Below are 26867 nucleotides of genomic sequence, written 5' to 3' on the forward strand. Positions count from 1 at the left end.
TTCCGGGTTACTCCCCAACAATTCTGCACCTCCAGGTTACAGGCCTACCCCTGACATTTCACTTCCTAACCACCACCAGTCAGGAGAAAACCAGAAGGTAAGTTTATGGTTTGTCTCCCAGCACCAGCCAATTGTGTTAAAGGACAACAATAACCCCACCACTACCACCACAATCAGATGCTTACCAAGCTAGAAACCCCCACCCTTTCCTTGCCATTTCCTGTAAACCCTTGTCCAGATGAGAGTTTAGGGGTGGTTCACCAAGCTGTCCTGTGGGTTGGCAATAAGCACAAACTCTGGTTTGTAATAAAGAGATCCTAATGTGATTGCACTGGGGTCAGCTCCTGGTTGGTCTTTTGGACTTGCTAATGCTTCTTGGTACAACAGCTTTCAAGATTCCAGATACTAGTCCTTCTCATATTTTGTCCTCTTGGGTGTTTGGTTGGAGCCTTTCTCTCATATTATTAAGTCCAGAAAGGCTCAAGTATCAGCCTTGAGTATTTTTGTTTTTGCTACATTTTATCCCAGCCACTGAACGTGTAGCTGTGTGTTTGTGTATGTGTATGCATGTGTCTGTGTATATGTCTGTGTATATGTGTGTGGATGAGTGTGTATGTGTATGTGTGAGTGTGTGGGGGTCTGTACGTGTGTATGTGAGTGTGTATATATGTGAGTGTGCATGTGTCTGTACGAGTGTGTTTGTGTATATGAATGTGTGTCTGTGTGTGTGTATATATATATGTGTGTGTGTGTGTATTTATGTGTGTGTCTATGTGTGTATGAGTATGTGTGTATGCTTGTGTGTGTGTATTTATGTGTGATGTGTGTGTGTCTATGTGTGCCTATGTGTGTATGTGTAGTGTATGAGAGAGAGAGAGGGAGAGAGAGAGAGAGAGAGAGAGAGAGAGAGAGAGAGAGAGAGAGAGAGAGAGACTCCCTTTCTTTGCACCTGGAACTCACTAGTTTGGACATACCACCTGGTCAGGAGCCCCCCCCCCCCCCCAGAGATCCTCCTCTGTATGCATCTTTAGTACAGGAATTACAGAAACATGCTATAGCTGGTCTTTGCCACTTTGTGGAGTTTTCTTTTCACCTTTATCTTCCCCTAAGTTCTTCCCCCTAACACTAGGTAAGAGAGAAACAGGGAGGAGGGGTGAGATGAATTAGGAAAAAAATCTCTGAATGTACTTTCTTTCCTTTTATTTCTCCTTTGAGCACAACTACTAACACACTGCAACCAACCCCCCTAAATGACCAACAGCCACTACCCGTCCATCCCTGTTTCTCAGGCCCTAGTATTTATATACCCTCTGAAAATTCCCCAAATTTCCAAGCATCACACAATCACAGAACCTATCTGCAGCTGGCAAACCACTGCCTCAGTTAGAGCACAAGGCAAATCTTAGCTGTTGCAGTCAGTCTGAAGCAGCTCCATATCCCCATCCCTGGGACTGAAACAAAAACACACTCTTACAATATTTCTGTGTTCTTTTAAAGAAACCAAGGTTCCAAAATGTATCACTGCAGTGTGATCCTTACCAGACTCCTTTTTAGGTTCTGGGAACCAAACTGAAATTCTCATACTGGTACATCAGGTACTTTACCGAGCATACTCTCTCCCTACCTTCTAGTTTTACATGTCATTGGTAAGTCAAATTCATAACTCTTACCCAAACCACATCCCTAATCCTTATCCTAATCAGAACCTGAAATAACTCCAATTTTAACCTCAACCCTAACCCTAGACAGAATGCTAACCTTAATCATGTATCTATAATTTGGGTTTATTTTACAAATTTGCACATCCATTGTCCATCCAATGGACCTTCCATTGCCCCCCACCACCACTCTGGCCACAGCATCTCTCTTTTGGTTAATTTATGCTGGCCAAATATCTGAAGATGTTCACAGTCTCTGTCTTTTTTAAAACCACTCCACACTCAAACCTACCTTCCCATCATGGAGAAAATACCCTTCACTGTATCTGCAGTCTGGCATTTCCTTATATTTAGTCCATTCCATTACATCTATTGTGGTCAATATTAATGGCTAATTAATATTGGATCTGTAATCACACAGGTTGCAAACCTGTGGATATGTCTTCAAGTAGTCTTTAGATTGAGTTAATTGAGATCGAAGGACCAACCACCATTCCAAGACCTGGAATCACAGATTGAATAAAAAAAAAAAAAGATAGAGTAAGGTAAGCAGTAGCATTCATCTCTCTCTGCTTCCTGATTATGGATGAAATGTGACCAGCTGCCTCACGCTCCTCCTGCCATGCCTGACTTACTATGGTATACTGTATCCCCTGCATTTGTGAGTCCAAATAAACCCTTTTCTTTCATCCTTTTTTTTCTTTTTCCTTTTGTTTCCTTTTGTTTGTTAGTTTGTGACACAGCTTCTCTTTATAGCCCTGGCTGTCTTGAAATTGCTCTGTTGAACTCAGAGGTCTGCCTGCCTCTGCCTCCCAAGTGCTGAAATCAAAGGTGTGCGCCACCATCACCCCACCAAATTAACCCTTCTAACACTGCTTTCATTGTGTATTTTATCACAGCAGTGAGAAGAATCACTAACAACACCGCCATTTCTTCTTCTGCTTCTAATCGGTGTCCTTGTCTTTGATGTTCAAAATCGAGCCAGAATTCTTCTCTTGAAATGCATAGCGGGGGTTGAGGGATTTAGCTCAGTGGTAGAGCACTTGCCTAGGAAGCGCAAGGCCCTGGGTTAGGTCCCCAGCTCCGGGGGGGGGGGGGGGGGGGGGAGAACCAAACCAAAAAAAAAAAAAAAAGAAATGCATAACGTATCATCTTCACACTGTGGGTTAAATTCTCCACTAGTTCCCACTTACTGAGAACTGCAGTTGGTGTCAACCTTTTATCTCTCTTAATTAGAGCATTTCAGCAACACCTCTCAGATACCTTTCTCCATTTCTCCTGTAAGCAACCTCAATAAACTTATTGGTTCACCAAGTCGGACTTCGATGCAGTCATTACTTTTGTGGGTTCCCCATGAGTTGAGTTGTGTCTATACTGTCTCCCCAGAACATAGCAGTTCACCTACAGGAGTTCCAGGAAATAAACTTCTTTTTGCAGTAGCAATTTAAATGAGTTCTATATCCTCCTACCAAAACACGCCCTAGAAGTATATTCATATTCCTTCCTGTCTCTACGTCAACAGACCATGGTTATGATCTAGTAGGTGAGCTTTAAACTGGGCTCAGGGCTTTGCTCCACGTTGATGAATCTTTCAGCTATCTAAGTTCTATTCAACCCTAGTAGCTTATCTCTTATCAAACAACAACAGTCAAGAAGGCTGTGGAGATAGCTCAGCATACAAGCTCAAGGACTTTAGTTCAATCTCTAGAACTGGCCAGCATAAAAAAATAAACTCTTATGTGGTGATTTGCACTTGTAAAGTCTAGCTATGGTGAGGTAGAGATAGACGCATGTAAACACGAACCTGTGCTTATATATTCACATATGTATCACACACACACACACACACACACACACACACGCACACACTCACACACACACACCAGTGTACATACATGCAAACCCTCTAAGAAATGAAAGAAAAATGTCCCCCAAGAACAAGAAAACACTCATTATTTTTACTAGATATTTTTGGAGTTCAATTATAACTAGTTTATCTGATAATCTGACAGTCTATTTGTGTTTTTCCTCCACTGGGAAAATTTGCATCACTACAATAAATGCGTAAGCAGCTTGATAGCATGCATAGTAACAAAAGCAGATATCCATTGGGACCTCCTACGTGATGGGTGCTGCTTTAATCCCTTCTATGTGTTAATCTCGCTAACCATCAGGACAATCTCCTAGGAGATGATACTATATTGAAGGGTACCTAGATGCAGAGTGTGGCGGGATAGTAAACAAAGGGCAGTGTCCAGATAAGTACATCAAAGCATCCCTTAGCACAAAGACTGTGATTCCCTCACAACAAGAGCTGGTTGCAATGAAACAGATATCTTCCAGAAGAGACTGTGCAGTCTCTTGGAAAGGCAAGGGCTATGTAAATGACCTGTTAAAGATGGGAGGAGAAGCCCTTGGTCCTGCCAAAGCTGGAAACCCCAGAGTAGGGCAATGTCAGGGCAGGGAGGCAGGAAGGGGTAGGTGGATGGGTGGGGAACACTCCCATAGAAGAAGGGGGGATGGGATAGGGGATTAATGGACAGGAAACCAGGAAAGGGGATAACATTTGAAATGTAAATAAAAATTATCTAATAAAACAAAAAGGATCAGAACTCATAAGGCAATGGGATTAAAATCTCTTTATAGAGCTTACCAGTCCCCTTCTTCTCTTGAGAATAATGTCTCTCCTTTTTGTGAGTAAGTGTGTGCTCATGTGTGTAAACAATTTCTGGAAGACTCTGAGAGGGAGATGTGCCGAGAGGACACTGCCAATCTTATTGAGCATGTATTAGCCATGTAGGGCTTTCCAGGGATGCATCTTTCTTGACTTACCACCCACACTAGGGTGGGTTTTTCACTATGTGTCTTCGAGTGATTTGCTCTGTAAGTAACCCTTGACCCTCACTCCTAAAAATAATCCCAATAAAATAATTGGCTCATCAAGTTGGATTTTGTTAGAATAGTTCCCATGGTCTGTTGTAGATGCCCTAGTCAGATTGAGGAGAGGTCTCCCCAGGAGAAGTCACACGATAGTTATCAGTCAATGCTCCTTCCAGCACAGTTCCAGAGGACCCATTGCTCTGCCTGCACACGTATCTAATCCTTTTTCTGCTACGGATGGCCTTTCCGTGCCATCCAGGCTAGCTACAGGATTACTGCTCTAACAATGCCTGTTTCCTCCTAATTAGAACATCATCATTATTTCAGAATACTTGGGATGAAAACATTCTGTTGCTTTTGAAACATATTTGCATAATCATAAGAAGCTTCAACATTACATTTGTCGTGGCAAAGAAAGAGGAGCCGTTAGCGCCTTTAAATACACTTCATCTGCAGTGGATTTGTGAATGGTTGCAAAACATGGTTTTTAAATTTTTATCACTTACCAGCATGGAAGAAACATTTTTTTCACTGATGTCAACTATTAAAAATTTGAGAACTGGGGGCATGGCTCAGTGATAAAGTATCTTCTGCCTAGACTCCTCCAGTGAGTAACTAGGGATTGACTTAGAGGTAGAGCCCGTGCCTAGAATCCCCCAGTGGGGGCGTGGCTCACTGGTAGAGCACCTGACTAGAATCCCCCAGTGAGGGGCTGGGGGCGTGGCTCAGTGGTAGAGCCCCTGCCTATAATCCCCCAGTGAGGGGCTGGGGGCGTGGCTCAGTGGTAGAGCACCTGCCTTAAATCCCCAAGTGAGGGGCTGGGGGCGTGGCTCAGTGGTAGAACCCCTGCCTAGAATCCCCCAGTGAGCAGCTGTGGCATGACTCAGTAGGAGAAGGCAAAGCTCTGTGTTCAGTCCTCAGCACCAGCAACTAAAACACAATATGATCACACACAAAAAAAAAAGGAAAATCAAGGTGAAATTCTAAAAAAATAGCCAAATAACCTTTTGTACCATTACCTCCCAGTGCCATATTTGAACAAAAGGAAAAACAAAGTAGCAAAACAGAACAAATATTGGGGAACAAAAGAGTAAAATGGTAATTCTTTACCCCTGAAGCCCTGGGTTCTGTCTTTATCATCACCATCAAGGTCATAATCATGAGCATCATCATTGTCAACAACAACTACATTATCAGCCACCCTGAATTAACTGATATCTGTGGGATACTGCTGGAATATATGGATTATTACAAGGCATAATAAAGCCTTAACAGAGTGGATACAGTGGAATACATGTAGCATAATAACTTCAAAGCTGCGAGGCATAATGATACACATTTGTAATCTCAACACTTAATAGGCTAAGACAGGTAGATCACACTGAGTTCAAATTCAAGGGGAGACTAAGCTACATTAGGAATTTCAGGCAATCTCTGACTAAAGAGAAGACCCCGGTTAAAAGAAACGAACACACAAAACATAACAAAAATAGTAAAATGTGGTGAGGTACATCTGTAATCCCAATACTCAGGAGACCAAGGCAAGGGAATCGGAGTTTGAGGCCAGCCTGGGCTATATGTTAAGACTGTGTCAAAAAATAAATAAATGTAAAAATAATAAATAGATAAAACAAAAGAACAATGACAACAAAAACAGACCAACAAGTAAAATTATTGAAGCCAAATGAAGTAAGCACTAAGGTCTTATGGAATTAAAGTAAATTGATAATAATACAATATCCAGAGAAATGCTTGAAAATCTAGCAACCTATTTATAAACAATCCATGCTAAAACTACCAAAAAACTACAAAAAAACTATAAAAAAATAAAAAATAAAAAATGATCTACACTGAGTCACAATGGAAGTTCTACATAATAAAAAAAAATCAGCCAAAATAGTGTAACGATTTTCTTATTTCGAGATTATGTATTAACAGGGAACAGGAGTGGAGTCTGCGTACATGAGTGCAGGCGCACATAACGACCAGAAGAAAGTATTTGGACCTCAAGTTTCAGATGGTGAGTTGCTTGTGACCCAGACCTTTGGAGACAGGGGTAAGAAGATGCAGAGTCAACACCACCAACTCCAGGAGTCAGGCAAGTGGCGAGAGCAGATTCATTTATTGCAGGAAAGGGGCAAACTTTTATACGCCCCTCCCAGCATCTCATGGGCATTCAAGTAGCCAGATGTGGCATTGCCTATTTCTCATTGGCTCTCATGGGAATGTCTACACTTTAGTCTTAAGTTAATGGATATGGGAAGACCCAGTCCACTGTGGGCAGAGTGTTCTGAGCTGTATAAGGGTGGAGAAAAACAGCAATCAATAACATAAGTGTATATGCACTCGTGTTTCTCTGTTTTAGACTCTGCCTGTGATATAACTGTTTGCCATTCCTGCCATGATGAACCTGGAGTTATGAGCTGAAAGAAACTGCTTTTGCCCTAAGTTGAGGAAGTTGTTGTTGTTTGTTTGTTTGTTTTTGCTGGTTTTTTGTTTTGTTTGTTTTGTTCTGTTTTTTTTATTTTGTTTTTGCTCAAGGCATATTTTATCATGGCAGCAGAAATGAAACTTGAACACCTTGAATTTTTTTTTTAAATTTGTGCTTTGTGTTCCTACTTGAAGTTTCAAAATCCACAGATACTCTGCCACTGCAAATCCATCCACAGCCAAGAGTGGCATGAAAAAATCTGTATGAATACTGTCTAAGCAGTTCTGTAAAATGCTTTTCACACTTTAAACAGAAACATTACACACACACACACACACACACACACACACACACACACACACTACCACCACCACCACCACCACCAGAACCACACACCTTGGTGACTCTGACAGTATTTTCCCAAGATCATGATTTTGTTTATTTCAAAACCTGTTAGCATTCTAACATGCTTAACAACCTGTCAATTTTCAGACTGTTCAGTGGAGATTCTGAACAGCAAAACATGATCATTTGCCCTGGTGCATCTATTTGGAAGAACTGAAAAGTTGGTTTTCAAAAAAAAAAAATACCATAAAGGAGGTGCACACTTTTGCACCTCTGAAGTGATTTCAATAGCAAGACCCTTTAGGGTTTCCCTGGGTCATGGTGTTTCAATGACTCAACTGTACTCCACCGCTGAGCATCTGATCCATGGAGAAACTAATTACCTCTATTTTCCAAGTGCTGCTTTAAACAAATGGGTTAACACAGTCAACTGGTCAGCCAACTCCCCGAGAAATCATGGAAGAAAGTTTTGCTCAAAAACAAGTAAAGTTCTACTCAATTCCTATATGTGCCTCATAAACTTACTGCCCTATCAATATTGGGGGAAGTTATAAACCTATGTTTACAAGCCAAAATGAGGTTAGGGAAATAAGGAACATTATGGAAGTTGGCAACTAAAAACAGCTAGACAAGTTATGTTAGGTGTCCAGACACTAGTGAATGCAGCAGAGAAGCCAAACCCAAGAGCAAAGAAAAAAATCAGAAAAAAAAAATCACAGTAGAACAATCCATTGTCTCTTAGCCACTGTCACACAGTTAATTATATTAGCAATGAGACCAGAACTTTGAGGACTACAGACCCAGGTGAGCAGATGTGTTGGTCAGTTTTAACTATCAATTTGGTTCAACCTAAAACCATCTAAGAGCCCCCTGTTGAAGATTTATCTAGGAAAAGGTGGCATGTAGGCCTGTCTGTGAGAGATTGTCTGCATTGCCAAGTGACTTAGGAAGCCCCAAACCCTAGATATGGCAACTCTACTTCGTAGGTTGGACTCTGGACTGTTTAAGAGCCAAGAAAACCCAGCTGAGGGGCAAGTGAGAGAAATCAGGCAAGGCTACCTGCATTCTCTCTCTCTGCTATTCCTGGTAAATGTGATGATTTAAGTTCCTGCCTTGACTTCCTTACAAAAATGGACTATAACTTGAAATTATAAGCCAAATAAACCCTTTCTGCCCTCAGTTGCTCTTCTTAAGATATTTTATCATAACAACAGAAGTGAAACTAGCCTAGTGGGCAAGGATTTAAAGGACTCTCATTCATAAAAGACAAAGAAACCAAGCCAAGATAGGATATAATAGAATATGGGATGTGAAATCAGCCAGACCTTGACCTCACGTTAGCTTCTCCTTTCCTAAGCATGTGATTATAGTGAGCTGTTTAAGAGAAGTGCAGTCTATCCTCCATATCCATATGGTTCATATTTAGGAATTCAACTAACCATGAATGAACACTGTACTATTGGTATGTGCCTCTGGAGCTAGGCAGATAACTCAGCTTGTAAAGTACTTGCTGTGTAAGCGTAAGGGCCTGAGTTGTAGCCCAAAGAAACCATTTGAAAACAGCCAGGCATAGTGATATGCACTTTAAATCCCAACCCCAGGAGGGGTCAAAGACAAGTGCATGTTTGGAATTTGCTGGACAACCATCCTAACTGAAACGGTGAGCTCAAAGACAACTGAGAGAACCTTTCTCCAAAAACAAGATGTAATCACCTCAAGATGAAACCCAAGGTTGATCTCTCGCTTTCCGCATGCACACATGTGAACACTTACACACACGTGCACAGGCATATACACATGTACAAAAGCTACATATATAAAAGATAAACTAACATCTGTACTAAACATACTCCGACTTTCTGTCATTATTCTTTGAACAATTTAGTACAAAAACCACTTTAAGAGCACTTGTGCTGTACAGAGTATTATAAATCACCAAGAAAAATCCTACAGGAGGCTGAGCTTGGTAGCATACACTTTTAATCAATAAACAGGAGGCAGAAGCAGGTGAATTTCTGTGAGTCCAAAGGCAGCCAGATCTACATAACAACTTCCAAGAGGATGTATAAAGTTTCTTTGCAAGCTTGGGACTCAAATATTCACAGATTTTAGTTTTAAAGGAGATCCTGGGAGTGGAACATAGCTCATTTGAAGTACAATTTTTTATCATGCAAAAGGCCAGGGGATCTGTCTCTAGAAGTTCATAAACTCGGTAGGGTATCAACCCAACACTCAAGAGGTGGAGGCAAGAGAACCAGGAGGAATTCAAGGTCATTGTTCTCTACACAGTGAGCTTGAAGTAAGCTTTGAATACATGAGAATCTATTTAAAATGGGACAGGGACAGGCAACCTAGAACCAATCACTTAGGCACACCAAAGGGGGATTGTATCAATTATAATAACGTACATTATATGTGTGGGATAAGGAATAAGTGACTATTTATTATTATTATTATTATTATTATTATTATAAATAATAATTATAGGATTATAGGCTGGGGAGATGGCTAAGTGATTAAAGCATTTTCTGCAAAAGGACCTATGTTGGATTTCCAGAACCCACATAGATACTGAGTTGGGCGTGGTGGCCACCTATAATTCCAGCCTCTTCAAAGCAGAGAAAAGGGATTCCCAGGTCAAGCTGGCCAGTGATGGTAGCCACAGCATCACTGAGTTTGACTGACAAGCTTTGCCTCAATGAATATAATGTAAGAGCAATCAAGGATGATTCCCAACATCCACTTCAGGCAGGCCTGTGTGTATACACACCCATATGCAAACATGCATAGACACGCACAAAACCAATGTAACATAATGACAAAAGTCGATAAAATAAAAGTTAAACTAGAAGCTATCCTGTGAGCATACATAGTCTTTTTTAATTGCAAGGCCCACTTATCTAAGTTTTTCCACACCTCGGTTTTATAGCACTGAGATAAAATAGAGACTTATAAATTTTTTTTTCATGGTCTATGCAGGCTACTGAAAGTAATGGCCAAATGGAAACATTTTCTGCTGATTTTTTTTCTTTTCAGAGGGTTAATACTGTTTAATGGAAGAAAACAACTCAGACCTCATTTTCCCTCTAAAGCCATGTGATTTTCCTTGCCTTACTGTAGAGCTGCCAGTTGAATTGCAACTTCCGTTTACAAAAGATCTATCTTCCCGCAGAACGGTGTATATACAAGAAACCATGCCGTCTCTGTAAATCTATACACTCCATTTTTCTTCTCAGAGGCACAACGTAAAATTGCCATTTCAATGACAGAGTCGATAATTATTTAATTCATGCAGAACACCCTGCCCTCATTGAGAAGCCAGTGGGCAAGCAGTTCTCAGCTACTCCAAACAACGGGAGCCTCCTGGGTACAGTGACAGAGTTGATTGATCTCAGTGTAGATACAGAACTCACGGAGGTGACAGGTAAGTAAGGAAGAGTGGAATTTAACCGCTGTCACTTATAAGGTGTGTTTGTAAACAGAGCTGTACAGGAGATCAATTAAAAGGAAGCGAACTCAAACAGAAAGGAGAACTGGAGTTATGGCGCCCGTCGAGAGTGGGTGCTGCTCTTGCCAACATCCTGAGTCGGAATCCCGGCACCATGTCAAGCAGCTCACAATTGCCTATAATTCTAGTCCCAGGGGATCTAACTAACGTCCTCTTCTGGTCTCCATGGGTGCTTGCACTAACAAGTTATCACATGGGTGTGTGCATACACATGCATACGCACACGCACATTTAAAAGGCTCTAAGAAAATAAAAAAGAAACAAGAGAGTGATGGATGCTGTCAAGAACAAGAAAAGAACTGAATGCTTTCCAAAGAAGTTCCTCTTAATCCTGTAAAGACCAGAAACTCTGTTTGGTGGATTGATATCTATTGGATGGACAAAAACAAGAAAGTATATTACTTAATATATTACTTAAATTTACCAGGCTGAATAGATATAATTTTTAAAGACGTAATTTCCATAGGAGGGAAAACAATAAAAGGAAATTCTTACTGGCGTTTGAAATAGGGGAACCTGTATTCGTAGTTCTCAAATGATACATCAGAGAACTCAATATTGTTTCTGGACCTTAGGTCCACGAAAATGCAAGGGTTCCACTCCTCCTGCTCTCGTACATGTACTTCTCACATTCATCTATTTATTTGTGTGTGGCAGGCCATGCATGTAAACATTAAAGGACAAGTTGTGAGAGTTGATTCTCCTTCTGACATGTGGGTCTCTGGGATCAAACTCCAGCCATCAGGCTTGGCGGCAGGGACCTTTACCCATTTCTGTGATTTATATGAGAAATGTACCCCCCATGCACACACACTTTCATGTATGTGGACACTTAATTGGCTCCCCAGTTGATGATGCTGTTTGGGAACATTATAGAACTTTTAGGTGGTAGCCTTGCTGCAGGAAGGATGTCACAGGGGGAAGGCTTTTGGGGACTATGGCTGTGCTAGTTTTATATGAAAGCTGACACAAGCTGACGTCATCTGGAAGAAGTGAATCTCAGTGGAGAAAAAATTCTTCCACCAGATTTACTGTAGGCAAGTCCTTGGGGGTATTTTCTTGATTAACAGCTGATGTGGGAGGGTTCCAGCCCACTGGGGCAGTGCTACCCCTGGGCAGGCAGTCTTAGGTTGCATAAAAAAAGCAAGCTGAGCAAGCCAGGAAGAGTAAGCCAGGAAGAAGCATTCCTCTATGTCCTCTGCTTTAGCTCCTACCTTGATTTACTATACTGTATTCTCCAAATGATAGACTGTAACCTGTAACCTAAATAAACCCTTTCTTCCTCCAGTTGCTTCTGGTTTATACTACCTTTCCTCTCTCCCCTCTCTGACACTATGGTATGGACACAAATATAACCAGCCAGCCACCTGCTCCTGACAACATGCATGCCTTCTCCGCCATCGTGGACTTCAGTGTTCTAGAGCTATATGCCAAACTTCTCGACGTTGCTTATCATCACAGCATTCTATCTCAGCAAAGGAAAATAAATAGGTACAACCATGGAATGGTCCGTTGGGCACCAGATTGCTTCTTATCACTCAGTATAGAAAGGCCATTTGCAGTGAACGACCGATTCCCCTCCTCAGCAGGGATCATGAGGAGATTGCTTATCCATTTGGAGAGCTATTAAGTGTCTTCCAGATATGCAATGTGTATTGAAACCTTGATTCCAAGATGATGGATGCAAACGTCAAGGTGGAATTTGATCACGATGCCTTTTTCAATCGATCTACTGGTGGGTGAAAGAGTACCTCTATTGAATTGATGAAAATACTGGACATTGATGGAAACTTTCAGGATTAGGGCTTGGTTTAAGGATTCCTGGATTAAAGTAATGTGCTCCTTACAACTGCAATGGTCTTTCTGTCAATGCTACAAGGGTTTGAGATCTGTATTTCCCAGTCACTGAGGTATTAACTGTGTGCAAAAGTAGTCCAAATTTAGAGGGAGTTGCTTGATGAAGATCATACCGGAGAAACTAAGATACTAGTGTCTTCTAGAGGAATGTTTTCGATCAACGAGGGATATTTTAGCATTCAATTGCTAGTACGACCCTTTGTACTCATGAATTGAAGAAGTTTATAAAGAGGAGATTAGGGGGGTTGGAGGGACATGGAAGGGAACATGTCATCACAGCCCATGTTGAGGGAACAGTTCTGTTTAAATGTTTGCGTAATATCAAAAGCAGTTTGATAAAGGCTTTTTCTGGTATTATCGTGAGTTGCTATTGATGTTGCTATGATTGCTTTTAACTTTTGGCCATGGAAATGGCATGTTTAGTCACCCTGCTACAGTTTGACTGGTCTTGGATTCCCAGCTAGGGTAAGAAAAAGTTCTGAAATACTAGAATGAACAGAGAGTGAAGGGCGTATAAGGATCCATATAGCCGTTTGTGGCAGACGTAAATACATAGAGGTGAGGTTGGTGTCTCAAATGGAAGTTACGTCTAATAGAATGAAGGTACATTTTCCCCCAAGACTGGGGAAATATAATAGTGGCTTAAAGTCACACTTTGAGATCTTTGCTAAGAAAGGTGGACTGGGTTTGGGATATCCACATTTATGGGTGTGGTTACTGATAACACACCAACCCAAACGAAGGCTGTTCATATCACATGGTGGACCGATTCCTATGTTTCGGTTGCACAATAGATAACACGGGGCAAAAATGGAGCAGCTTAAATTATTGGTAAAGCCATAATTGGGTGAGAGACATAGAGAGACCCATTAGTCCTTGAGATGCTCCTATTTTCACCATACCAAAGACATCAGGAAAATAACAATGGCTATCAGTCACACACACTGTAAATAAAGCAAGGTAGATTTGCCCTCACTCATAGCCACTCCTACAACTTGGCCTCTTATCGTTGTAGATTGTAAAAATTCCTTTTATGCTATTCCTTTAAGCTACAAGGATAGAAGAAGCTTTTTTTCTTTTTTGTCCTTAAACATAAGGAACCATTTGTAAGGTTTAACCACGGCGAGTTCCTTCCTCAAGGTATGATGAACAGCATCACCATGTGCCAGCAAATTCTTATCCATTCATCCATCTATCCTCATGACAAAACCATCTGCAGGCTCACTATATAAATAACATTCTTTTCACCTACAAGACAAAAATCTCTACTTATCAAACTCTTTAAATTCGTTATTTGATGTCCTGAGACAACTGGCTTAAATAAAACCCACCCTAAAAGAATGTCGGCAAACTCAACCCTTTCAATTTTTAGGCTTTATTGTGGATTCTTGTACCATCTGCACTTAAAAGGCACCATTACAGGTATGCTCCCTTAAAACACTTAATGATTTTCAAAAATCTATTATGACATATTAATTAGATTAAACTATCTTTGGTGTATCTACAACAGACCTACACTCTCTTTTTGAGATTCTTAAAAGTAGCACTGACCTTGCTCTCACAAAGGAGGCACATAAAGTTTTAACTCTGAATAAAGTGGTGACACAGAATATTTAGATTATAAAAAATGACTACCACTTACCTGTGTGTTTATTTCTTTTAAATATACCTTTGCTTCAACCAGGCATTAAGGCCTAATCAACTCTGGCCCCTGACATCATAAACAGATACATTTGCCATCTCAACCTCCAAAGGTCTATTATTCCTCTATTAACTTAATTTCATCAAAAGTAACACAAAAGGTCAATTCAATTATTAGGGTGAGACCCAGATCTTATTGTTGTCTCTTTTGATATCTCGCAAGTTACCTCTTTCTGCTTTGATCTCCCATAAAAGACAGCATTAGACTCTATTACAGAACAAACCTTACATTGTAACCCCAGTGATACACTTCACCAGTTCATACAACATACCTCCTTTGTTGTTCCTACCATCTCCTTCTCCTACCCTCTGCCTGAGGCCCTCACTTTTTACAACCATTCCTCTACAGGTAAAGGAGCTTATTGATCCTAAGATAAACATCAATGTCATCAAACTAATTACTCCTCCACATAGATGATTAAATTATCGGCCATATTTGTGACTCTTGCAATCATAATGGATACTGAACCTACTACATGTACCTCCTAAACTTTCCAAACATGCTTTCCATTTGAGTATTACACATAAAACTGATATTCTTTACAATCCAACAATACAAGTGATTGTTAAGAGGAACTGAGAATGGGATCCCCATTGGAGGAATTGGATTGAAAGAGCTGAAGGGGCTTGCAACCCCATAAAAAATAACAATGCCAACCAACTAGTGCTTCTAGGGACTAAAAGACTACCCAAAGACTATACATGGATTGGCCCATGGCTCCAACTGCATATGTAGCAAAGGATGGCCTTGCTGGGCACCAATGGAAGGAGAAGCCTTTGGTTTTGCCAAGGTTGGACCCCCAGTGGAGGGGCAAGGGGGCTTAGGGACAGGAAACTGGAAAGGGAATAACATTTGAAATGTGAATAACAAATACCCAATTTAAAAAAAATGGGAGAGGTTGGGGATTTAGCTCAGCGGTAAAGCACTTGCCTAGCGAGCGTAAGGTCCTGGGTTCGGTCCCCAGCTCCGAAAAAAAAAATGGGAAAAAAAGGACCAATGAACTGTTAAAATTACAGCTTCTAAAACTAAAGGAGGAATGAACACCCTCATATACACTGACTTATGATTCCAAGCACTGATAACCTATATGATTTTTATCTGTAGGTGATGGTGGATGTTCTATGAAAGGACACTATACAGGATCTACCTCTTGTTTTGGCCCTTACCTCAAAGATTTTTCTGAAGATCCACAGAATAACATGGTAAAGGGGTCTCTGAGACCTTCTCATTTGAGGCAGAGGTCAGGCATACATAAGTCATGAAAATAACTGTGTTTGGGTTCCAGGAAAAAGTGTTCAACCCTGGTTCAAGAAAGTCAATCTTCAGTTGACTGCTATAGTTTAATCAATGATTTATTGACCCACCACAAACATAGATGGTGTCACCTCTGACATCCCCCAAGATGTCTATTAAGATGAGGCATGAGTTAATAGATTTTGACCAATTCCTTTCACCTGAAAATATTTTTAGTTTGTTCTCTATAATCAGTGCTTTAGTGGGTTCTCCATGTGGGCAAATTTACTGGGTACACATTTCTCAACCCCTTACAGTTCACCCTGTCACTTTGTTTGGTGTTCTCCAATTGTTTTTTTTTTTAATAATATTCCCTATTTGCCTTAACTCTTACTTATCACAGGGTGCATGGCTGTATTCTCTTACAACTATATCAGCTTAGCTTCTTATCATAGCTGCAAATAGCTTCTTTTGTTTTCACCCAGGGTTCTAGACCTGTCTGGCCTATGTACCCAAGAAACACAAGTCTACACTAAACTTTGTAACAGCTGTGGATATGAGCCTGGGATTCTTAGCAATGTTCCTGATACCCTGTAGTGCTTTCAATGAGGATGGTCATCAGAAGCTCATATGTTTAAAGTCATGAGGTCCCCAGTTGGTGAACTTGATTGAGAAGAATTAGGAGATGTTGCCTTGTGGAAGGAAGTGTGTCACTGGGGCCTGGATTGATATTTTAAAAGACTCACGCTATTCCCAGTGCGCTCCTTGCTTCCTGCTTGTGGATCAAGAAGTGAGCTCTCAGCTGTTCCTGTTATCACACCTTTGTTCCACCATCATTGACTCAAAGCCTCTGAAACCATTAGCCTAATCAAATGATTCCTTGTATAAGATTCTCTGGTTATGATGTCTTGACACAGCAATAGAAAAGAAACTAAGACATTCTTCAAATAGAATTTTTGTGCTAGTTATAAGCACTGGGACCCCACATATAAACGTTTATGGTAGTCAGTGATAGCACACATCCTCGTTAAAAAAAAAAGCATAGCTAAAAGAGAAGTAATAGAATGGGAATTGTGTGGACAATTGATATATGGAAAAAAATAGGTGTTAGGAGGGGGCTCGATACCATAAAATTTAATTACTCTTATTGCATGGAGACCCATTACAATAACTCTATGAAGTGGGATATGCATGGTTTAGACACCCTCCCTCCTCTTAGGATGGGATTTGAACCTATGCAGGCTCTACCTAGAAGATGAGGGTGGGAAAGTCATATTACAGAAGGGAAATTACCCCTGGGATGCAACTCAGAATGTTGTACATCTGAACATAACCCCAAATAATTACTTGTATGCAACAACACCTTTACTTGATCTTTATCAGCAAATAAACAAATAGTGTATAATGAGTCTGGATATTTATCTCATATTACCTATCTTAGCTGATATTTACAACAATGCGTTAACTATACTCAGTGAGAAATAGGACTCTGTGATTTTTAAAATACCAGACTCTACCTGGGTTATAACCCACTTTAAAGAGTTTTGGCATGAGACTCCTATTATAGCCTCCATACATGAAATGAAAAATCACCTACAGAGAGGAACCCAAAGGTTTATATAACACATAATTGCTGGAAATGCGATCTTTGCCAATATTACTGTTACAGGGGAAAAACAGCTACTTCTTTTGTATAAGAAGTTTAAAAGAACTTTCCTAAAACATGACAAACCCCAAATTCCCATCAATCAAGAGATTCTCAGTAAAATCCAACTACTAAGAGATTATTATTTGATTTCCAGAATAAGTACAGGACATGCATTAGCTACAACATCGAAGATGCCACTTTAATGTAGCCCAATATTGTGTTACCCAAGTTCCATAGAGCGAATCAGAACACAAATGGTCTAAAACGGAAACTTATCATTAAGATTGGATCTGTTTTATAATACATGTACTAAAGTTACAATCCTCAGCCTTGGCTATGGCAACAACTAAGGCCTCTATGTTGGAAAAGGAACAACTATGGGAATGATTGCCTGAAGGAATAGTGCCCTTTAAATATCTTAGAACTTTTGTTTGGCTTTCTTGGTTTAATAATTATGGGTATTGTTTGTGTGTTTCTTCCTTTATGGAGTCTGTAAAACAAGTTTGAAATCATTAACTAGACAGGAAGAACTGATTCCAAAATTAGTCATGTTAACATTATTACAGAAACAAAATGGGTGAAATGCTGCCAAAACAGACCCATTTGAGAAAGAAACACTTTCTTCATCTAAGAGCTTGCTGACCCTTGGCACACTAAGGACAGAAGGAAATGATCTGCACAACAGGCTTTCCAGCTCAATGATACAGGGATGTACTATTTCTTAAGATGTATGAGCATGTTATGTTCCCATATACTTTTCTATTCATGTATTTTTGTCTTTTTTTTTTCTCCCTGGTGATCTATTAAGCAAAACATTCTATTCCTTATAAACATGGTTTAATGACTTTATAGTTAGTATCTTTACATGCAATTGCTTCTAGTAAAAACTCAGCCCTGGAGACACTCTGAATTCTTAGAGTTTTTTTGCATGCTTTTTGGGATTCCCCAGTCTCCCTTAATGAAAATTCATACTTTAGACTTTGAGTTTTATATCATGGGCTGAGATCTACTACCTGAGGCAAACTAAGCTGTTGATGTAGGAAGACCCAGTCCACTGTGGGTGATACCATTCCTTAGGAAGAGGATCCTGAAGTCTTTTTGGTAAAGTATCCAGCTAAGCACCAACAAGCAAGAGAGTGTGCATGCATTCATTTCTCCCCATTCTTGACTGTGGATGTGATGTGACTTATTTTAAGTTTCCACCACTGTGAGTTCTCTGCTATCATGGACTGAAGCCAGAAACTACAAGCTAAAAGAAACCCTTTGTCCCTTAAATTGTCTTTAGACAGCAATAGAAATGAAATTAAAACAATGTCAATTATTTTTATATAGAACATTTCCTAATTAATAAGAACAGTCATAACAGTACTTAACATGTCTATATATTTTGAAAATATTTTTAGAACATATTCATGATCTCATTGTAAACACCTAAAACTCCTTTCATTCAGGGAGACAGCATTATTATGCCCATGTAGTTTATGAATGAGTTCAACTGGGGCCCATACATGCAGGGATTTAAAAAGAAACATAGAATTGGGAGTAGGTCTTCCGTCTGATGCTACAGTATTTATAAAGCTAACACACCTTAAGAAAAGTAAATATTTAATGAAAACTAAAATATTAAATATAAAACTTCCACAGACTCTCTTAGAACTAGAGACGAACATACTACTTCTATATACAGGCTATGGCCTAAGTCAGTGCTTCTCAACCCTCCTAATGCTGCAGCCTTTTAATACAACTCCTCATGTTGTGCTAACTCCAACCATAAAATTATTTTGTTGCTATAACTTTGTAAGGCTGCCACTGTTAAGAACCATAATGTAAATATTTGCTATGTATGATTTCTGATATGTGACCCTTGTGAAAGAATTGTCCAGCCCTTAAGGGGGTCTCAAGCCACAGGTTGAGAACCCACGTGTAAATGGCATTTTCTCATGCATTGGAACGGTTGGTTGCCAGTTAGTGGTAGTACCGTTTTCAGAAGTTGTGAAGGATCTGGGATGTGGCCGCCGCTGGCAGAAGCAAGCCACTAGCGGTGAACCTTTGAATGTGGTATTGTCTTCAAAGGTACCCATCTCAGCACTCTGCTTCCTCATTGGCTGCCTCGGAGTGACTAGCTGTTCAATGCTCCCATTGACTTACACTGATTTGCCAATCACTATGTTTTTTCCATAATGAGGAGATAAAAACTCATCCTTGAAAACTTGAGCTAATTATTGAGTGAATTATTCCTCCCTTAAGTTTTCTTATGTATGTATGTCTTTGCAGCAATGACAAAAGTGACTAATATAAATAATAATTCCTCTGCACTTTCAAAATTGTTAATTTACTCACACATTGAACAAGACAAGCCATTCAGTTCTTTGTTAAACATAGGACCATCAACATGGCTGGTGGATAAGGGTACTTGCTGCCAACCTGAAGACCTGAGTTCAATCCCTGGGACCCACAGGATGGCAGAAGAGAACTGACTCTTACAAGTTATCCCTGATCTCCACGTATGCACAATGGCAAGCAGGTATCACCACAACCCTCTATACAATAACATAAATAAATATGATAAAATAATAATAAATAATTATGGGTTATCTAAGAGAAGTATTTCTTCTAAAAATTAAAAATAAAACATTGAAAATCATATAGTTTTCAGTGTCTTTTTAGTAAGTATGACTAGATCAGATGGAGAAAAATGGTTCATAGTGAAACTGTCCCACTTGGTCATTAAACAGATAAACATGCAAGCTACAAAACCAGCAGGACTTGAAAGAAGTGGAACCGATATCTAGAGTCACTGTATTATACTATGCTGTGCCAAATGTGCATCTTTCAATAAACATCATGAGATATGCAAAGAAAGAAGAAAATATAACCAACCCATAAGCCTTGGGAGGAGGAAGTGTATGGCTACCCCAATCCCATTTGCCCCAGTGCTTTCTTTCTGTTCCTCATGAAAAATCCAAAGGGCTTTTTTGTTCTCTGACCTGCAATATGCATGTTTGGTTCAGTCATTGTAAGCTAACGTTAAAGACTTGGAGATTATCAGACTCTGATAAAGGTAATGGATTGTTACCCCAAATGCTAAGCAAAACCTGTTCTGAAGGCTGAAGAGATGGCTTAGTGGTTAAGAGTACTGGTGCCCTTGCACAGGACTCTAGTGTGTTTTCCAGAGTCTGTACCAAGCAGGTCAGAACTGTCTGTAACCCAGGCTTCAGATAATCCAATGTTCTCTTCTGGCTTCTGTAAGTATCCACTAAACGAACACATATGCTACCCCCCAACACTCCCTCCACACGTACACATATAATTAAAAGTTTAAAACAATACCCCATATACATGTAATTAAATTTTTTAAATAAAATAGTGTTTTATTGTTTCTTAAACATGGCCCTGGAGTTGATGAGATAGTTCAGTGGGCAAAGGTACTTGCTGTCAAGCCAGGTGACCTGAGTTTGGTCCCCAGAACCCGCATAACAGAAGGAGAAATGGACTTGTACAAGTAGCCCTCTGGCCTCTATATGAGTAGTGTGACACATGCATATATGTTAATTTAACAAAAATTCGAAAATCTAGCTCCACACTGTAACCTTCATATTAAATCTTTACCCTGACTACACTGAAAACATACCTAGGAATAACAAGCTGCCATGAAGATAATCTGTCACACATTTCCCATAAGATCTCCTAATAAACACCTAGGAGTGATAACCCAGGGCTTGGTGTTTCTTTCCGTGGAATACAAGGCAGTCCCAACTCAGGATGGTTTTGGATACCCCTAGCTATTTCTTGAGGGTAACTCCAGCTGAAGATTTGTCCAGATAAAACAAGAACTAGAAGGGCTCCAGATGTTAGAGTAGTAGACAAAGATTTCAAAACAGCTACTTCAGATACCTTCAAGGAACCAGAGGAGCGTTGAGTGTGGAAGTGTAAACTTTTAATCTCAATGCTCAAGGTGCTAAGGCAGAAAGATCATGACTCGAAGGTCAGTCTGAGCTACATAGTGCAGTCCAAGTCACCTTGAGCTCCATAGCCCCAAAACCAAGGCACAAATTGGAGGGAAATATATTGGAAGAAATATAGGAGGATCTAATATTAGTGTTCCATCCAGCGGAAACTATCAATAAAGAAGAGGCTAGGGAGATGGCTCAGCAGTTAAGAGCACTTGCTGTCCTTGCAGAGGGCCCGAGTTCAAGTCCTAGCACTTACACCAGTTGACTCACAACTGGCCGGGTCATGGTGTTCACAGTCTAGAGCAGAGAGAAATGAATGCAAGTCATGCTGTCTGCATGCTTGCTCAACTGGCTTCTCTCTTATATAGTTCACAGCTCAGCCTAGAAGATGGTGTCTCCCACTTTCAAGGTGGGCTCTCCTACCTCAATTACAAATCAAGCATGCCCATGGGTCAACTTGACCCTGAAAATCCTTCAGGTGATGCTTTCTCCCCAGATGTTTTAGATTGTGGTAAACTAGCAATTAAAAACTAACCCTAACATCTCCTGTATACCAGAATTCTTGGATTTGCAGATTTATATGGAAGTAGGATTAAGAAATAATCAAATATCTTGAAAGACTGAGTTTCTTTCAGATTCCCCAGAGACATTAGGTCAGAGAAGACTGGTCCCAAGAGTTTCTTCAAAATGGTCGGCATAGTTCTTTTCATAGCCTTCATTTAAGATAGTTCTGAACACCTTAGCATGTCTTTATCTAAAAGTGCAAGTTTGTTTTCCCATGATATTGGCACAAACCATTATGGACTTTCAGAGAGATTAACAAGGACTTTGACAATGAGCAAAAGATTTCTGTAAAGTGACGAAGACAAATGTTAAGTCCCACGATCTATCTCTGTTGCTGATGAGAGAACCTGGCATAAAATAAAGACTTGGAACTATAAAAGTTGATCAATGCATGGGGAATATAGGAGCACTAGAATAGGTTAAAATGTCATCTCCAATAGGGTTGTGGATCAGGCTCTGGTTGTGTTGCACTTGTATTCAGGGTGCAGAGATAGATGAATGTTGATGATCAGCTTGCTTTTTTTTTTAAAAATCATTCATTCATTCATTCATTCATTCATTCAGCTCATGAAATAGTGCCACTTTCACTCAGAATGAGTATTCCTACCTTATTTAGACCTCACAGACTTAGCCACATGTATGTCTTCTAGTGATTCTAAGTCCAGCCAAGTCAACAGTTACAACGCCTCCTGTTAACTGTCAACTTGATAATATCCAGAGTCACCTAGGAATGGGTCTAAATGGAGTACCGTCTAGATCAGATTGGCCTGTGAGCATGTCTGTGAGGGGTTGTCTTGATTGCCTTAATTGAAGTGGGAAGACCTGCCCCATGTGAGCGGCACCATTCCTTAGACAGGGGGTCCTGAACTGTATTAGAGTGAAGAAAGCAGCCATGTAGTAGCATGTTTTTGTTTTCTGTTGCGCATGGCTGTATGTGTTACTAAGTGCTTCAAATTCCTACCTTGACTGTCCGAAAACTATCAACTGTAACCTGGAATTGAGCACCAATTAAACCCTTTCTACCACAAGTGGTTCTTGTTGAGGTATTTTTATCACAGTTATGGGGGTGGAGGGGCAACATGATTAGTCATCATATTTATCTACAGATAAAGGCTTACCAAGTGCTTTATGGAACAACTGAGATATTTTGGGAAGCCAGAGGCAATGTGGTTCTTCACAGTGAAAATAACGTTAATCACTGCTGACCCATTATATGACATTTTGAGTCTTTTGACCTAATGACGTATAATCCATCATCTTCTAGGAAAGTTTCAGCTCATACCTGATTCAAAAACAAAAGCATCTGGGATAAGACACTGTGCATGATTTGTAATTAGAATCATCCCTCACTGATAATTAATAGTGTCTTTCAGTGTGACATCCAGGATGGGCCAACTACTCTTCATGTCCCATTTATTTATTCCCCCTAGGGAAAATAAATATTGTGATCCCAAATTTAGCTTATGATATTTCTTGCTATTCCAATTACCTGGTGTCCAAAAACACCACTGAATTTTCATCATTGGGAATAAGAAAGTAACAGCCTCACTGATCTTTTAGGGAAAGGATAGGTCGCCCCAAATCAAACACAATATATTGCTGCCGTTGCTCACAGAACGAATTGCTACTCTAGAGAATACTCCTTTTCTAAATGGCTATAAAGGCCCCACGCTCCAGAAAAGTCAGAAGAAAAATTACCTCCCAGCTTGTGCATTTATTTTTATGGCTGTCACTGATCATTCCCTCCCACTCCTGCCTACAACATACCCCAGAGCCTGTCAATTCCCAGACCTAATCCTACACCGGTTTTCAAAATCCCCACCGAGTCAGCTTACTGAAATGAGATGATCTGACCGGCTTCTTTGCCAGACTTCCAAGTCAAGTGTTATAAAGTGAACCGAGTCTCTCTGTCTTTATAAGTGCATTGTGAACTTTATAGTTTAATATTAAACTTGCATCATAAAAAATGGCTCATAAATGGCTAATAAAAATCCAGTTTACAGCTTATAAAGTGCATCAGTACTTTGCAAGGGTTTGCTTAAGAAGATTTATGGGCAAGCTCTTTTGTCTCCTGCTTTGAGACTGTTTTCCCATTCCAAAACCAAAAATCATTAAAAAGAAAATAACTGTTGAGAAGGAAGGCCTGGTTGAACTCTATGTTGTAGCAATTTTGAAGCCTACTGGAAATCCAGGCATGAGATACCACTATTCACTAAAGTAACAGGAAATGCCTGGGTCCCAGAGCCGGTATCTTAGCCCATGATGCACGGCAGTACAGGCGCCTTTGGAGGCTCAGATACATTAGCAGAGACCTTCAGACCCACTAAGTTCAACATGGTTGTAAGAATGAAATCATTGGAGTCCTGGAATATATAGCTTAGATGGCCTCATGCTTGCCTTATATCCTAGATTTTTCTCTGTTGCATAGATTAACACCATGACCAACAGCCAACTGAGGGAGAAGGAAAGTTTCTTTCAACTTGAAGGTGACACGCCATCATCCTGAGAACTTAGGGCAGGAACTTGAAGGAGAAACCATGGAGAGGTGCTGCTTACTGACTTGCTCAGTTATCTTTCCTGTATAACGCAGGTTCATCTGCCTAGGGATGGTACTACACACACTTGACTGGGTCCTCCTATATCAAATAGAAATAAGAAGGTGTCTTACGGACATGGCTCCAGTCCAAACTGATCTGGGCAAACCTTCATTTGAGGCTGCATCTTCCCAGGTGACTCTAGGTTCATGTCCACTTGACAGCTGAAGATAACCATGGCACTTTGCCAGCACGTGGGCTGGAATTCAATGCCCAGTATGAACATAAAAAGCTAAGCATGGTGGTATGTACCTATAATTCCACCAATAAAGAGATGGAGACAGGAGGATTCCTTGGGCTCACTGGCCAGCCTGCCTAGCTAAATAGGTGAGCTCTAGCCCAAGAAGAGACCTCATCCCCAAGACAAGGTGGGTAGCGCCTGAGGAACAACAGCTGAGGTTCTCCTCAATCATCTCCCCCACCCTCAAATAAATCACCTGTTAGCCTCAGTTGGTAGGCACAAAGAGCCTCCCGAAAGTGTCCAGATGGAAAACCGTAAGCCACAGATTCATCAGGCTCCCCTAAAAGCACAAGGAGTTTCTTCTAATGAGTTCTAGGAGATGGCTCGGCTCACCCTCCTCCCTCTCATCGTCTCCTCTGCTTAATGCATTCATGATCTATGCGACTGCAGTATGCTCACCCCCTCTGTCTTATTTCATATTTTATTGCCCATTGCGCCGCTTTACCCAGGTTTATATACTTCATTATGTTCTCCACTGTCACCTCCATTATTTCATGTTTGATTTTTCTTTTAAGCTCACTAGATGGCAACTGCCTTGCCTCGCCCTCTCCCCACCGCTACCACCCTCCCCACTCCACCTCCTACATCCATCTGCAAGGTCTTCTGCTGTAAGTTGAATACAACTCTTGACACATTGCCAAGGAGGCATCATGACCCGGATGTGGTCTCTGGAAAGCACAGCCACTGCCTGTCTTGAGAACATAGAGTGCTACATGGGAGTTTAGATAACTGCAATGCCTTGAGACATTTACTTAGCTTGTCTGTGTGTGGGGTAGTGGATGTATTCACATGTGTACACGTGTGTGTTTGAGTGCACGTGTGTAGAGGCCGGAAGTCAGTATGGGATATCGGACTCCATCCCTCTTATTCATTTGGAAGATTTTCTTTTTATGTCTATTAGTGTGGGAGATATGTGTACATACGGGGGGGGGGGAATCAGAGGAAGGACTCAGAGGCTCTGTAGCTAGAGAGACAGGTGGTTGTTGACACCCTGTGTGGGTGCTGGAATCTGAACCTCAGGTCCTCTGCAATAGCAGGAAATGCCCTTAACCAGCACAGCACCATCTCCCTAGTGTCTCCATCATAAGTTTTGAGATAGGATCAGTCACTGAGCCTATAGATCAGCCTCCTTTCTCCACCTGCCAAAACTGGGATTACACGCATGAGCCATCCTTCCTGGCTGTTTTCACATGGGTGGCAGGGATTGAACTTGGGTCCTCATGCTTGTATGATAAGCATGTTATTGCCTGAACTGTCGCTCCAGCTTCTTGGTTACCTTTTAAGTGGGTCAGATGTAAAAAGAGAATGGATGGATGGAAATGATCTCCAAAGAGCTTCTACACAAAGTGAATCTTAAAAACCCAGTATCCCACTTCCCACCTAAGATTCCTACAGGGGTTGATTGAGATTACACCGTTCAGAATGCTTTGAGTAGTATAATGTCCTCCCAAACCATACAAGACTGTATTAATCATGACAGGGTGACTTTATCAACTTCCTTGACAACATATTATCATTTATATCTTAGAATAAATCAAGAATTATTATCCTTCTCCTGCACTTTTCTTTTTAAGGGAACATCCTCGTGGTTTATTGAGAAAGGCATTTAATCGTCCCTATCAACAGAAGCACAGATGGTGCTAAGAGCTGGAGAGAGACTGTCAACGTTTACAGAGTGGATTCAGCCTTGGCCCAGCGTTGTCAGGCCAGTGGAGAAGCTATGACACAGGAAATAACACACACTGGGAGGGGAGAATTGCACGGGACTCTGCTTGCAGAGGACAAAACTAATTCTGCATGCATATTTATGAAGAAAGTTCTTCATAATCCTAAAGTTAACATCAAGTTGGTTTTAATCTTAGAGAACTGAAGAATAGGAGATATCTATATTTGGGGCTCACACAAACTAGACAGGTTGGTCTACTGGTGACCATTGTCTACAGGTCTTCATTGGGAGAGTCCAGGCAAGTGTTCTACCATTAAGCCCACCACCCATAACCTCATTGGAGGATTCTGAACTCTAGTGCTGAGCAACGCCCCCAGCCCTATTCTGGGTTATGCTAAGCAAGTATTCTACCACTGAGTCATGCCCCTAGGCTCTCACAGTGGAGTTCTAGGCAACAGTTCTGCAATTGAGATGCCCCACTTACTGGAGATTCTAGACAAGCATTCCAGTGCTATGTCTCACCCAAACCCCTCAGGGGAGATATCTTAAGCAAGGGTCTCACAACAGAGCACCAATCCACCCCAAGT

The sequence above is a fragment of the Rattus norvegicus genome, chromosome 12 (genome assembly GCF_021556685.1).
Source record: "Rattus norvegicus strain SHRSP/BbbUtx chromosome 12, alternate assembly SHRSP_T2T, whole genome shotgun sequence".
Taxonomy (NCBI): domain Eukaryota; kingdom Metazoa; phylum Chordata; class Mammalia; order Rodentia; family Muridae; genus Rattus; species Rattus norvegicus.